The sequence below is a fragment of the Nycticebus coucang genome, chromosome Y, assembly GCF_027406575.1.
Source record: "Nycticebus coucang isolate mNycCou1 chromosome Y, mNycCou1.pri, whole genome shotgun sequence".
Taxonomy (NCBI): Eukaryota; Metazoa; Chordata; class Mammalia; order Primates; family Lorisidae; genus Nycticebus; species Nycticebus coucang.
Window position 1 is genome coordinate 2,821,419 of NC_069805.1, and position 15,348 is coordinate 2,836,766.

Here is a 15,348-nt window from a genome sequence, read left to right on the forward strand (position 1 = left end):
AACTCAGTTTGGCTGGATACAAGATCCTGGGTTGAAAGTTATTTTGCTTTAGGAGATTAAAAGTTGATGACCACCCTCTTCTGCTTGAAAAGTTTCAGCAGAGAGATCTGCAGTTATTCTAATATTCTTACCTTTGTACATAATAGTTTTCTTTCACCGGACTGCTTTGAGAATCTTCTTTCATGTTAACTTTAGTGAAGCCAATTATGATATGTCTGGGGGATGACTTATTGGGGTTGAATCGTGCTGGGGTTCTGAAGCTGTCTGCTATCTGAATTTCAGATTCTCTAGGCATGTCTGGAAAATTGTCTTTCATAATTTCATGCAGAAGGGCCTCTGTGCCCTTGGAGGCCACTTCATCATTCTCAGAAATCTCTATAATTCTTATATTGCTTTTTTCGAATTATCTGAGAGCTCTCTGAGTGAGTGATCCGTTTTTGCTCTCCATTTCTCTTCCTCTTTGAGAGATTGGGAGCGTTCGAAGACTTTATCTTCAATGTCAGAAATCCTTTCTTCTGCTTGCTCCATTCTGTTGCTGAGGGATTCTACTGTATTTTTCATATCTTTGAGGGCTATAAATTCTTGCTTCAGTGTGTCTAAGTCTTTGGTGGTTTTGTCTTTAAATTCATTAAATTCTTGACACAACTTTTGAATTTCTCCTCGAATTCCTAATTCCATTTTATTAATCTTGTCTGCAATCCAAATTCTGAATTCAATTTCTGACATCTCAGCCAGTTGTTTATGAATGGGATCTTCAATCACATCTGCGGTATCTTTTCTTGTTGGGCGGGTTGATCTATTCTGATTATTCATGTTACCAGAGTTTTCCCGCTGATTCCGCCCCATGGTTATTTTACTCCCTTTGGTTTTTCCCCTGGGGCTTTATCGAGGGGCCGTACAGTGTTGTGGCCTGAGAAACTGGGGCCCTGTCTGGTGTGGTGGAGCAAAGTGGTTCTGTCTTGTTTTCAGCTGGTTTCTGTTCGATCCTATTGCAACTTCTACTCTGGCTTGAAGTCTCAGCTGTGTGGAAAAATCAGCAATGTGACTTATCACCCCACCCGCCCACCTCTGGCCCCAGTTGGAAAAGGAGATTCAAACCTTCCTACAACCGCACACCCAGGGCACCGCCTGAAAAGTCCTCAGTCTATTAGCCCAGTTCAAAAGGTCCAAATCAACTGTCTCAATTGGCACCTGTCTCGGGTGGGAGAGTTCAAGAGGTCTCTGGGAACTGGATCACAGGAGCCTGGTGACTCCTCTGACACGGCTCACCCCAGTGCAGCATGGAGTCAGGAGGAGCCACCCAGCAAACAAAAATATGGAATGCTTCACGAATTTGCGTGTCATCCTTGCGCAGGGGCCATGCTAATCTTCTCTGTATCTTTCCAATTTTAGTATATGTGCTACCGAAGCGAGCACTGCTCTCTTCTTTCAAGATAGTGTTTCTGGCTGTAGCCTCAACTGCTGTCCCTATTTCATAAAGGTGCTAATCTCGGGTGGTGCCTTGATGCAAGTAGTAGGGTGCCGGCCCCAATTGCTGGAGGTGGTTGGTTCAAACCCAGCCCCAGCTGAAAACTGCAAAAAATAAATAAAGAAATAAACAAATAAATAAAATAAAAAATAAAGGTGTTAATCCAATTCACAATGGTGCCCTCATGAATTAATAACTTTCTATAGTATTTATTATCTGTCATCTTGGCAATTAAGACAAATTCAAGCCATAGAAATCCCAATACAAATTTCAGCATTATAAAATGGTTCCTGCTATAAAGACAAAACAACAAAAGAAAAAAAAACACAAATTTATAACCAGATGTATAAGTGTATAAACATTAGAGTCTGGAAGAATAGTGAAGTACACAACAGTAAAAACTCAGAAGGGCTCAAAGAGATTGTTGTGAGAAATATGAATGTTAAAACCAATTCTGTTCAGCTCTTAGATCTAAAAAAGTAAACACATTAGGAGTCACAGTAGAGAAAAATTCTGTCATTGTGGTGATTATATTAGAATGTTAACACAAAGGAGAATGTTGGCAGAAATATAATATAAATTTAAGGCATTTCTGGTGAGCATTTAAAAGGAAGTTACTGTGTTACTGGATCCTGGATAAAAGATAATCTAAAAAGAGACACAAAAATTGGCTTAATTTTGTTCTGCTGCTGGATAGAAGTAGAATGTGTAAGTGATAAAGCTGGCTAAATATCACCACTAGACAAAGATACAACCAACCACCTCTGTAGAAACCAGGAACGGAGATGTAGTTATCCAAGAAAAATTTGTGGAGAACACTTTTGTCTGATGGTATAAATATTGACACCCATGAAATATGGGCTAAGTTTTTGAGAGTTCTACACAAAGATAGATATAGAAAGACAGAGATACGAAAAAATAGAGAAAGAATGACTCCGAGGGCACAGTCACAATGCAGAAGTCAAAGAAGGTAGAGCAATGCCACAGAGGAAAGCCTAACTGATTTCTGTAAGCCCAGAGACAGAGTAATAAGCCAAAGAGGATTATTCTCAGGCCTTAAAAACCAAAAGAATTATCCCTTCACAGTTAGAGACAAGCAACCCCTTTGTTGCGTCCAAGCTCTGTTTTTTGGAAGAAAATAGTTTGTTTCCTCATTTCAGAGGTTTAAAAATGAAGGGAAATTTTCCCGAGGATGAATCAAATTCAGAGTCTCACATCTGAAATACAGAATTTCAATTATAATATTTGTGACTTTTTGAACAGATATTTAAATAACAGTTTGGACTTAAGAGTTTACAGATTAAGACATGTTGAGATAGTATGAATGTATTATTAATGAAGGAAAAAAATAATTTGGGGGTAGTGATTAAAAGGAGGAAGAATTTTAGCTTCAAGAACTATTAAGACAATAAATTTCTGTTATTTTAAACTACTCAGTTTTTAGTACTTTGTTTTATACCCATAGAGAACTAATACAATATCCTATACTTCACTGATGGCCTCATCAGCATCACTATCAGTTGTCACTAGTGTTTCTCCATTTCTCCAAAACCTAGCTAATATCCTTTCAGGCTACTATACCAAAACATATATAGAAGAATGCTGCCAGCAGTATTATTTAAATTACTCTGGAAAATCATAGGTACTATATTTTTGACAATATGCCTGCCTACTATTATTTTTTGTTACAAAGTACAAGAATATATTTGACTACGTAAACCATCAATACACTGCAAAAATAAATTTTGACATTTTCATACAGTAAGACTGGGCTTATAAGTTTTTATATTCAATCAAAGTGAGGCAAAATGCAAACATTTATCTTTATACTTTAAATATATAGGATGTGTGGTATATTATACTTGAAATTTACTTGAAGTTTTTTTCTTTTTTTTAATAGAGACAGAGTCTCACTTTATAGCCCTCGGTAGAGTGCCGTGGCATCACACAGCTCACAGCAACCTCCAACTCCTGGGCTTCAGCGATTCTCTTGCCTCAGCCTCCAGAGTAGCTGGGACTACAGGCGCCCGCCACAACGCCCAGCTATTTTTTGGTTGCAGGTAAGCCGGGGCCGGGTTTGAACCCGCCACTCTCAGTATATGGGGCTGGCGCCTTACCGACTGAGCCCCAGGCACCGCCCAACTTGAAGTTTTGTTTTTGTTTTTTTTCTATATTTCAAAACAATTAAGAAATTAAACAAAAATCTCAATATAATTAAACTTAGCAAATCAAAGGATTAAAAATCATAGGATTAGCTCAAAAACTGTAGAAAAGTAATGTATAAAACTAATGCAATGCAATTAAAGCTATGTAAAAACAATTAAAGCTATATGATCTTATACACATAAAAAACCTGTTAATAAACTAGGAATAGAAGTGTCCTTCCTCATGCTTTCCTTTCCTAAGGGGTCTAACATACAAGAAAAAATATAGAGAAGAAACTTAAAGAGAATTTCTTCAAAGTCAGGAACAAATACATAGTAATTATAACTCTCATTATGCACATTGAAAAAAACCCTAGCCATATTATTAACATGATAACTAAAAATAAAATAATAATAAAATAAAATAAATAATGAAGAGAAGTATAATGATGCAATTATGATGACTAAATATTAAAAATGTGAAAATATTTATATTTAAAAAATAATTAAAAGAGCTATAAATGATTAATATTAAAACTGACATATAGAGTATGAGGGCAGGTCACATGCATACTAAGAAAAAAATAAAGCAGTATTTTTAAACAAATCATACTCTATAATCTATATGATAATCCACATGAAAAGATCCAATTTCTGGCTCTGCACCTGTAGCTCAGCAGCTAGGGCACCAGCCACATACACTGGAGCTGACAGGTTTGAACCCAGCCCTGGCCTGCCAAACAACAATGACAACTATAACCAAAACAATAGCCAGGTATTGTGGCTGGTGCCTGTGGGCCCAGCTGGAAGGCTAAGGCAAGAGAATCACTTAAGACTAAGAGTTTGAGGTTGCTGTGAGCTGTGACACCATGCACTTTACTGAGGGTGACATAGTGAGACTCTGTCTCTTAAAAATAACAATAAGTAAAATAAAAAAGAAAAGATGCAAGATCCAATTTCTCTTTTTTTTGTAGTTTTTGTCCCAGGGCTGCATTTGAACCTGCCACTTCCCAGTATATGGGGCCAGCACCCTACTCCTTTGAGCCACAGGCGCTGCCTAAGATCCAATTTCTTAAAGACATATTATTCTCATACTTAACACAAGAAGAAAAAGACAATAATTGGAAAATACCTTATTTTGATAAAGAATTTTTTTTTTTTTTTTTTTTTTGTAGAGACAGAGTCTCACCTTACCGCCTTCAGTAGAGTGCCTTGATGTACACAGGACTCACAGCAACCTCTAGCTCTTGGGCTTCCGCGATTCTCCTGCCTCAGCCTCCCAAACAGCTGGGATTACAGGCGGCTGCCACATGCCCAGCTAGTTTTTGGTTGCAGTTCAGCCAGGGCTGGGTTTGAACCCACCACCCTCAGTATATGGGGCTGGCGCCCTACTCACTGAGCCACAGGCACCACCCTTGATAAAGAAATTTGAACTCAATTAAAAATCTTCTCAACTAGAAGCATCAGAATTCTACAAATATGTCATCAAGAATTTATACCAGGGTGGCACCTATGGCTCAAAGGAGCAGGGTGCTAGCCCCATATGCCAGAGGTGGTGGGTTCAAACCCAACCCTGGCTACAAAAACTGCAAAAAAAAAAAAAAGAAAAGAAAGAAAGAAAAAAAAATTTATACCAATTTTCTAGAATTTTTCCAGAAAATAGAATCAAAGGGAATATTTTAAAATCAATTCTCTAAAGCCAACATCATTCTAGCACCAAAACTAAAGACACAGAAAGAAAGGTACAGACCAATATCCATGCAAAAATCTTCAACGAGGTATTAGCAATTGAGTTTGACAATGTGCAAAAAGAATATCAAATGAAATTTATCCCAGGCATACAAAGCTGATTTAATTCTCAGAATTCAATTATATACTCCATCACCTAAATATATATGGAAGAAAAATCACATTATCATGTCAACAGATGAAAGAATAGTATTTGACAAAATCTATTCATGCCAACTAGGAATATAGACATTCTCATCTTATTAAAGAGTATCTATAAAAACCCTACAGCTAACATTACACTTGATACTGAGAAGTTAAGAGATTATCTGATAAGATCAGGAACAAGGCAAAGGTGTCTCCTCTCACCATGCCTTTTCAACATTGTACTTACTAAAGTTCTTGCTAGTGCAATGGATAAGGAAAGAAAGTAAAAGGTTTATTTATTGGTATTGTTTGTGTACGATCTGATTGTCTATGTAGAAAACACAAAAAGAATATGGAAGAAAAGCATTCCTGAAAGCAGTAGTTATTAGAGCAAAGTTACAGTATTAAAGAAAAGTGAATCTTTTTCCTTTACTTTTCTTCTATATAGCAGGAGTGAATAAATGCAATTTTAAAAAATTACAAAGAGAGGGCGGTATCTGTGGCTCAGTGGGTAGGGTGCTGGCCCCTTATACCTAGGGTGGTGGGTTCAAACCCAGCCCCGGCCAAACAGCAACAAAAAAATAGCCGGGCATTGTGGTAGGCACCTATAATCCCAGCTTCTCAGGAGGCTGAGGCAAGAGAATCGCCTAAGCCCAAGGATTTGGAGGTTGCTGTGAGCTGTGACACCACTGCACTCTACTGAGTGTTAATAAGTGAGACTGTCCCAAAATAAATAAATAAATAAAAATTACAAAGAGAATACTATTTACATTACCCACCCCCCACCGAATGATATAGGTATAAATCTAAAAAAGAAAAAGCATGCAAAATCTATAGGTAAAACAAATAAAAAAGAACTTAATTGAGAGTTATTTTCACATTCATTGCTAAGAAGACTCAAAATCATCAAGATTTAGTTTATTCCTAACTCAATCTGTAGATTAAATGCAATCCCTCCCCTAAAAGCCCATTGTGTTATGACTTGGAGAGGAAAGAGAGCCTTCCTACCTTAATCACAGCCTCCATTACCAATATCTCTGAGTAAAATTCTGTACTTTTTTCCTATAAGGATAGTACATTAAATTTGTGCCTTCCATCTGAACAACTAGGGGTTCTTAAAGATGCATTTTTGCCCACAATTTTAGGAAAAATACAAGGTTGGACTCCCAGTGCCAGACTGATTGTCCAAACTGGCAGGAATAAAGTGGACATGGATCAGACAAGAGACACAAGGATGTCTGCCAGTATGAACAGGTTTCTCATGAGAGGGACCACCTGATGGGTTGGACAACTAAGTATTAGGCCATCTGCCTTTTAAAACAAGCCATAAAAAACAGACGGAAAACACCCATGACCAGTTCTTCTTTATTTCCCATTAAAGCAGGATCGTTAGCTACTCTTCTATTAGAAAACCAAATTAGCACAGAGCTTTTAAACCAACAGTGCTGCTATGAACCTAAAACTGTTCTAATATAAAGATTATATAAAAACAAACAAGAAGGGCTTAAAACCTGTAGCCCAGTGGTTGGAGGTGCCAGCCCCACTGGGGTTGGTGGGTTCAAACCTGACCTACTAAGAACAACAATGACAACTACACCAAAAAAACAGTGGGTATTGTGGTGGGCACCTATATGATTCATAAAATATAGATGGTACCATTCAGAAGATCAATGAATCAAAAAGTTGGTTCTTTGAAAAGATTAACAAAATTGATAAACCTTTGGCTAATCTAACCAGAAATAGAAAATAAAATCCCTAATATCATCAACCAGAAATGACAAAGGAGAAATAACAACAGACACATCAGAAATTAAAAAAATCCCTAATGAATACTACAAAAAACCTCTATTCTCAGAAATATAAAATTCTGGAGGAAATAGACGAATACTGGCAAGCATGCCACCTTCCCAGACCCAGCCAGAAAGAATTGGAAATGTTGCTAGACCTGTATCAAGCACTGAAATAGGATCAACTATATGAAATCTCCCAAAAAGAAAAATCCAGACCAGATGATGTCAAGAAAAGTCCAGGACCAGATGACTTCACATCAGAATTCTACCAAACCTTTATAGGGAAATTAGTATCCGTATTACATAACCTTTTCCAAAACATAGAAAAAGAAGGAATACTTCCCAGCACATTCTACAAAGCAAGTATCACCCTAATCCCCAAACCAGGAAAAGACTCAACAAAGAAAGAAAATTATAGATCAACATCATTAATGAATATAGACGTAAAAATATTTAATAAGATCCTAGCAAACAGAATCCAGAAAAATATGAAACAAATTATACACCATGACCCTGGTTTTATCTCAGGGTCTCAAGATTGGTTGAATACACATAAGTCTCTAAACATACTACATCATAAACAAAATAAAAAACAAACGATTCTCTCAAATGATACAGAAAAAACTTTTGATAATATCCAGCATCCTTTCATAATCAGAACACTTAAGAAAATAGGCATAAATGTGTCATTTCTTAAACTGATAGAGGACATCTACAGAAAATCCACAGCCAATATCATATTGAATGCAATAAATTTGGAAACATTTTCACTAAGTGCTGGAATGAGACAAGGATGTCCATTGTCTCCGCTGCTATTCAGCATAGTAATGAAATTCAGCCATCACAGTCAGGCAAGAGGTGGTGATCAAGGATATCCAAATAGGGTCAGAGGAAATTAAACTCTAACTCTTTGTAGACGATATGATCTTAGACCTGAAAAACCCCAGGGACTCAACTACAAACCTCTTAGAAGTGATCAAGGAATACAGCAGCATCAGGATACAAAAGCAATACTCACAAATCAGTAACTTTTATATATACCAACAATAGTCAAGCTGAAAAAACAGTCAAGGACTCTATTCCTTTTACAGTAGTGCCAAGGAAGATGAAGTATTTGGAAGTCTACCTAACAAGGAACGTGAAAGATAACTATGAAGCTCTGAGAAAACAAATAGCTAAAGATGTTAAAAATGGAAAAACATACCATGCTGATGGCTTGGAAGAATCAATATTGTTAAAATGTCCATACTACCCAAAGCAATATACAAATTTAATGCAATCCCTATTAAAGCACCACTGTCATGTTTAAAGATCTGGAAAAAACAGAATTTTTTTCATTTTATATAGAATCAGAATAAACCTTGATTAGCCAAGACATTACTCAGAAATAAAAACATGGGTGGTGCTTGTGGCTCAAAGGACTAGGGCGCTGGCCCCATGTACTGGAAGTGGTGAGTTCAAACCCAGCCCCGGCCAAAAACTGCAAAATAAATAAATAAATAAATAAAAACAAATCAGGAAGAATCACACTACCAGACTACAGGCTATACTATGAATCTACAGTGATCAAAACAGCATGGTACTGGCACAAAAATAAAGAGGTAGATGTATGGAATAGGATTGAGAACCAAGAGATAAATCCAGACACTTATTATCATTTGATCTTTGATAAACATAAATTGGGGAAAAGATTCCCTATTTAACAAGTGGTGTTGGGTAAATTGGCTGGCGACTTGCAGAAGACAGAAACCACTCCCCTATCTTCCATCATTAACAAAAATTCTCACTGGATAAAAGATTTAAACGTAAGACATGAAACTTTAAGGATACTTGGAGACAGTGATGGGAAAACACTTGAAGAAACTGGCCTGGGAGAATATTTTAGTAGGAGGACCCCACCAGGCAATTGAAGCAACACCAAAAACATTTTACTGGAACCTGATCAAAATAAAAAGCTTCTGCACAGCCAAAAACACAGTTAAGTAAAATAAGCAGACAGTCTCAGAATGGAGAAGATATTTGAAAGATATGTTTCTGGCAAAGGTGTGATAACTAGAATCCACGGAGAACTCAAACTTAAGGAAAGAATAAATGGGTGGCGCCTGTGGCTCAGTGGGTAGGGTGCTGGCCCCATATACTGAGGGTGGCGGGCTCGAACCTGGCCCTGGCCAAACTGCAACAAAAAAAAAAGAAAGAAAAGAACAAGTCACCCCATTTCATTGTGAGCAAGAGACTTGTTCTCTGTAGAAGACAGGTGCATGGCCTATGGACACAAGATAAAATGTTCATCATCTTTAATCACCAGAGAAATGTAAATCAAAACCACTCTAACTCCAGTAAGAGTAGCCCACATGACAAAATCCCCAAACTACAGATGTTGGTGTGGATATGGAGAAAAGAGAACACTTCTGCACTGCTGGTGGGAATGCAAGCTAATATACTCCTTTTGAAAAGAAGTTTGGAGAACACTAGGGACTAGGGAACTAAAAGTAGACCTGCCATTCGATCCTGCAATTCCTCTACTAGGTATACATCCAGTAAACCAAAATCACTTTACAACAAAGATATTTGCACCAGAATGTTTATTGCAGCCCAATTAATAATTGCCAAGTCATGGAAGAAGCCCAAGTGTCCACAGACCCATGAATGGATTAATAAAATGTGGTATATGTATACCATGGAATATTATGCAGCCTTAAAAAAGATGGAGATTTTACCTCTAAAACATTTACATGGATGGAGCTAGAATACATTCTTCTTAGTAAAGTATCTCAAGAAGGGAAGAAAAAGTATCCAATGTACACAGTACTATCATGAAACCAATATATATGAAAGATAAAACACAACTATAGCCCAGGATGAAGGAGGGAAGAGGAGGGTGAGGAGAGGGAAAAGGGGAGCCCAGGTAGAGGGTGGGTAATTGGTGGGACCTCTCCTATGGTGCATATTGCAAGGGTACATGTCAAATCTGTTAAAAGTACAATATAAATTCTTAACAATATTAAGTAAGTGAAGTGAAGGCTATGTTAACTAGTTGGATGTAAGCATTTCAAATTATATATGAAATCAGCACATTGTACCCAATAAGTGCATTAATGTATACAGTTATGATTTAATATAAAAAATCTAAAAAAAATTAACATTTCTATATGCTATTAATAGACACTCACAATCAAAGAAGTCAATATAATTTCCAATGGCTACAAAAAATGAAATAAAATAAAATATCTATGAATGTTCTTAACCAAGAACTTAAAAGTCCCTACAAAGAGAACTGCAAAATGATAACTAAATAAGTCATAGATCACCCAAATGAAAAACCATCTCATCCTCACAAAGTAGAAGAATCAATAGTGTTAAAATGTTCACACTGCCCAAAGTGATTTACAGGTTCACTGATTTATGGATATTGATTTTATATCCTGAGATGTTATTGTATTTTTTGATCACTTCTAAGAGTCTTGTAGTTGAGTATGAAGTTTTCTAAGTACAAGATCATCTCATCAGCAAAGAGTGAAAGGTTGACCTCCTCTGTTCACATTTAGACACCCCTGATTTCCTTCTCTTACTCAATGGCATTGGCTAGGAATTCCAATAGTGATGATAATGGACATCCTTGTTAGTTCCAGTTCTAAATGGAAATGCTTCCAGTTTTACTCCATTCAGTATAAGATTGGCTATGGGTGACATAGTGAGAATACGGGTGTGTCTGTGAGGGTATTCCTTAGATTAACATTTAAGTTGTATTCGTAGGCTGATTTTAATTAAGATTGTCCTCCCCCGGGGAGGCGCCTGTGGCTCAGTGAGTAGGGTGCCAGCCCCATGTGCCGAGGGTGGTGGGTTCAAACCCAGCCCTGGCCAAACTGCAACAAAAAAATAGCCGGGTGTTGTGGCAGGCACCTGTAGTCCCAGCTACTCGGGAGGCTGAGGCAAGAGAATCGCTTAAGCCCAGGAGCTGGAGGTTGCTGTGAGCTGTGTGATGCCACGGCACTCTACCAAGGGCCATAAAGTGAGACTCTGTCTCTACAAAAAAAAAAAAAGATTGTCCTCCCCAAAGTGAATGGGTTTTATCAACTCATTGAGGGACTAAAAAATAAAAAAAGGATGAAAAAGGTAGAATTTTCTTTCTTTTTTTTTTTTTTTTTTGTAGAGACAGAGTCTCACTTTATGGCCCTCGGTAGAGTGCCGTGGCCTCACACAGCTCACAGCCACCTCCAACTCCTGGGCTTAAGCGATTCTCTTGCCTCAGCTTCCAGAGTAGCTGGGACTACAGGCGCCCGCCACAACGCCCAGCGCCCAGCTATTTTTTTTTTTTTGGTTGCAGTTCGGCCAGGTCTGGGTTTGAACCTGCCACCCTGGGTATATGGGGCCAGCGCCTTCCCAACTGAGCCACAGGCGCCTCCTGAAAAAAGGAAGAATTTTCTTTCTGCCTGTCTTGAAGCTGGAATATTCAGCTTGGACTGAGAATGTTAGGCTTTCCTGCTTAACAGGCCAAATGTTACAGAATAATCACCAAATCAAGGGTCAGCTTAGGTAAGCCAATTCAATTCTTGGCTTCATGAGAAGGAAGAATTTAAAAGCAAGCCAACAGAATAAGGCAAAAATGATTTACTGAATTAATGTAGAAACAAAAGAATTACTATTACATAGGTAAAGCAGACCTTTGTACATTGCCAGCAAACGTCTATTATGGTCATCTCATAAAATAAGGGATGGATTGGTGAAAGGTTTTCTGGGAAAAGGGCAGTTTTTTCCAGGAATTGGGTCTCTCCCGTTTTAAAATCATGTAATTTCCAGGAGTTGCCACAGAATTGGGGAAACTGTCAAGTTGTTGTTGGAAGTTTCTTTTATCATGTTAATAAATTATACTTTGTGCATAATGAGCACTGAGGGTAACCTGACATCATTTTCATCACCATCTTTAAGTGGTTTTGACTAGTTTCCCCAACACATCTTGCTTTGTCAGACTTGGATTCAAGTTTCATGATTGCTTATTGGAACATAATCTGTTGATTCCCTATCTCACTTGGAATAGGACTGGAATTACCAGTGACTCTACTAAGTAATCTCCAACTATAGTTCGTGGAAGTTAATTGAGCCAATTCTTCAAATTTTTTTACCTATCCATCCTTCTATGTACCTGCCTATTATATATAAACTTATGTCTACATATCTCCTAGGGGTTCAGTTTCTCTGAAGAATACAGGTAAATACTAATTCAATACTAATACTGTGTTTTGAGACTTCTCCAGTCTTTTCTATTTGCCTACCCTAGGTATATTAGCAGTCCTTAGTTGCTTACTATATGCCAGCACCATCCTCAGATGCTTTTCCTTGGTCAATCAGGGAAAGATTCATTCTGTGCACACAATCAGATATGCAGAAGACTATAGAAGAGGAACTAGAAGGATAAATTATACTTCTAACAAAAATTGGAATATTTCCAGAGCAGAGACTCAGGTAATGTTAGTAGACAAATACAAAACTGGATGCTTTCTTGGTTTAAGAAAGTGTACTAAGTAGGGTTTCAAGAACTATAGAATGTCAATTATCCCATCTAATCTTCGATAAACCAAACAAGAACATACCTTGGGGAAAGGACTCCCTATTCAATAAATGGTGTTGGGAGAACTGGATGTCTACATGTAAAAGGACTGAAACTGGACCCATGCCTTTCCCCACTCACAAAATTGATTCAAGATGGATAAAGGACTTAAATTTAAGGCATGAAACAATAAAAATCCTCAAAGAAAGCATAGGAAAAACACTGGAAGATATTGGCTTGGGGAAAGACTTCATGAAAACTGCCATGGTAATTGCAACAACAACAAAAATAAACAAATCGGACTTCATTAAACTGAAAAGCTTCTATACAGCTAAGGAGACAATAACCAAAGCAAAGAGACAACCTACACAATGGGAAAGGATATTTGCATATTTTGAATCAGACAAAAGCTTAATAATTAGGATCTATAAAGAACTCAAATTAATCCACATGAAAAAAGCCAAAAATCCCATATATCAATGGGCAAGAGACATGAATAGAACCTTCTCTAAAGAAGACAGATGAATGGCTAACAAACGTATGAAAAAATGTTCATCATCCCTGTATATTAGAGAAATGCAAATCAAATGCAAATCAAACCACCCTGAGATATCATCTAACCCCAGTGAGAGTGGTCCACATCACAAAATCTCAAAACTGCAGATGCTGGCGTGGATGTGGAGGGAAGGGGACACTTTTACACTGCTGAAGTATGGAGAAACCTCAAAGCACTCAAGCTAGACTTCCCATTTGATCCTGCAATCCCATTACTGGGCATCTACCCAGAAGGAAAAAAATCCTTTTATCGTAAGGGCACTTGTACTAGACTGTTTATTGCAGCTCAATTTACAATCGCCAAAATGTGGAAACAGCCTAAATGCCCACCAACCCAGGAATGGATTAACAAGCTGTGGTATATGTATACCATGCAATACTATTCAGCTATTAAAAAAAATGGAGACTTTACATCCTTCATATTAACCTGGATATAAGTGGAAGACATTATTCTTAGTAAAGCATCTTTACAAGAGTGGAGAAGCATGAATCCTATGTACTCAATTTTGATATGAGGACAATTAATGACAATTAAGGTTATGGGGGTGGGAGGAAAAGCAGAAAGAGGGACAGAGGGATGGGGCTGGGGCCTTGGTGTGTGTCACGCTTTATGGGGGCAAGACATGATTGCAAGAGGGACTTTACCTAACAATTGCAATCAGTGTAACCTGGCTTATTGTACCCTCAATGAAACCCCAACAATAAAAAAAAAAAAAGAAAAAAAAAAAAGAACATCAATTATCGATAGAGAAATTTAGTGAGTTCCTTTGCAGAAACAAAATTAGCTAAATGAGAGGAATGTTTTCAACACAAAGAAATGCTGATTAGAGATGAATACACTAATCACTTTAGTGTATTCATTCACTTGATAATTACACATTCTTTCTCAAAATACTGCAAAATAAAGCCATAAATTAAGTATGCAAACTGTCAGTAAAAAACTGTTTTAGAAACAATGTTCTATTAAATAGCCTTAGAGAATTTTGGAACTGTAATGAAGAAACAGAAGATGGCAAATTGTGTGGAGACGATAAACACACTAGAGTCAGGAGCAGTAATAAAGGGGGAAGAGTGGGGAAAACTTCACTTATCTAGATAGCTAACATCACTAAGATAACTGATTTTTTGTCCTGTAGAATCTTCATCTACGAAGAATGAAGTGATCCAAAAGACAAAAATGTTGTCATTAACGGGGGGAGGACAAAGCACATACAGTGTAGCATGCTTGGGAAGCTTAAATAACTCAGAAGGGGTTTGTGACAGGTTTAAGATGAAAGATTAAGACAGCTAAGGGGAAGTGAGAAATAAAGATCTGGCTCAGTGTGACACAGAGGTATGAGTATTTTCAAGCACCCCAAGCTGGTACCAACGGAGAAGGTACAAATGTGTAGTGGCCAAAAACATTGGTGCCTTTAGCTATTTGGAGAACTGTCAAAATTCTGGGTAGAACATGGCCTATGAAGTCTTTATGGGGCCAATGGTAAGCCTCTTGCTAAACACAGACCCTTTTATCCTCCACACTCGTTCTTTAATTGATGGTTAAGTCTGAGCTTCCTTAAAGTGGAAACAGACTTGGGAGTTGAAAGAGGCAAGGTGTGCCTGCAAAGAGGCTTTTCTTCCTCAAATATTCCCAGGTAAATAATTTAATAGATGTAAAATACATCTTGAAGGCTCTGGCATTTCTTTTTTTGCAGTTTTTGGCTGGGGCTGGGTTTGAACCCACCCCACCTCTGGTATATGGGACCGGCGCCCTAACTCCTTTGAGCCACAGGTGCTGCCCAAGGCTCTGGCATTTCTTATTCCAATAAATTTTACAGTCCCTTTATTTAATAGCAGAAAATCATGGTTTTACAGAGCTGACTAGACTATGAAGGCATCGAACTGTAGTAGAAAACAAGGTTTCAAAAAGCTGCAGTATATACTCAAACAGAAAATTCATCAATAACCCATAATATATGCCAAAGGTTAAGC

The 15,348-nt window shown here is 37.6% G+C and overlaps 1 non-coding gene across 1 annotated transcript; it reads right to left on the reverse strand.

The window, feature by feature from the left end:
• Nucleotides 1-1,309: 1,309 nt before the first annotated feature.
• LOC128579215 (U6 spliceosomal RNA) lies at nucleotides 1,310-1,416 on the reverse strand. The gene has a single exon (XR_008378086.1). It is a non-coding gene; the product is annotated as a U6 spliceosomal RNA (small nuclear RNA).
• Nucleotides 1,417-15,348: the final 13,932 nt, after the last annotated feature.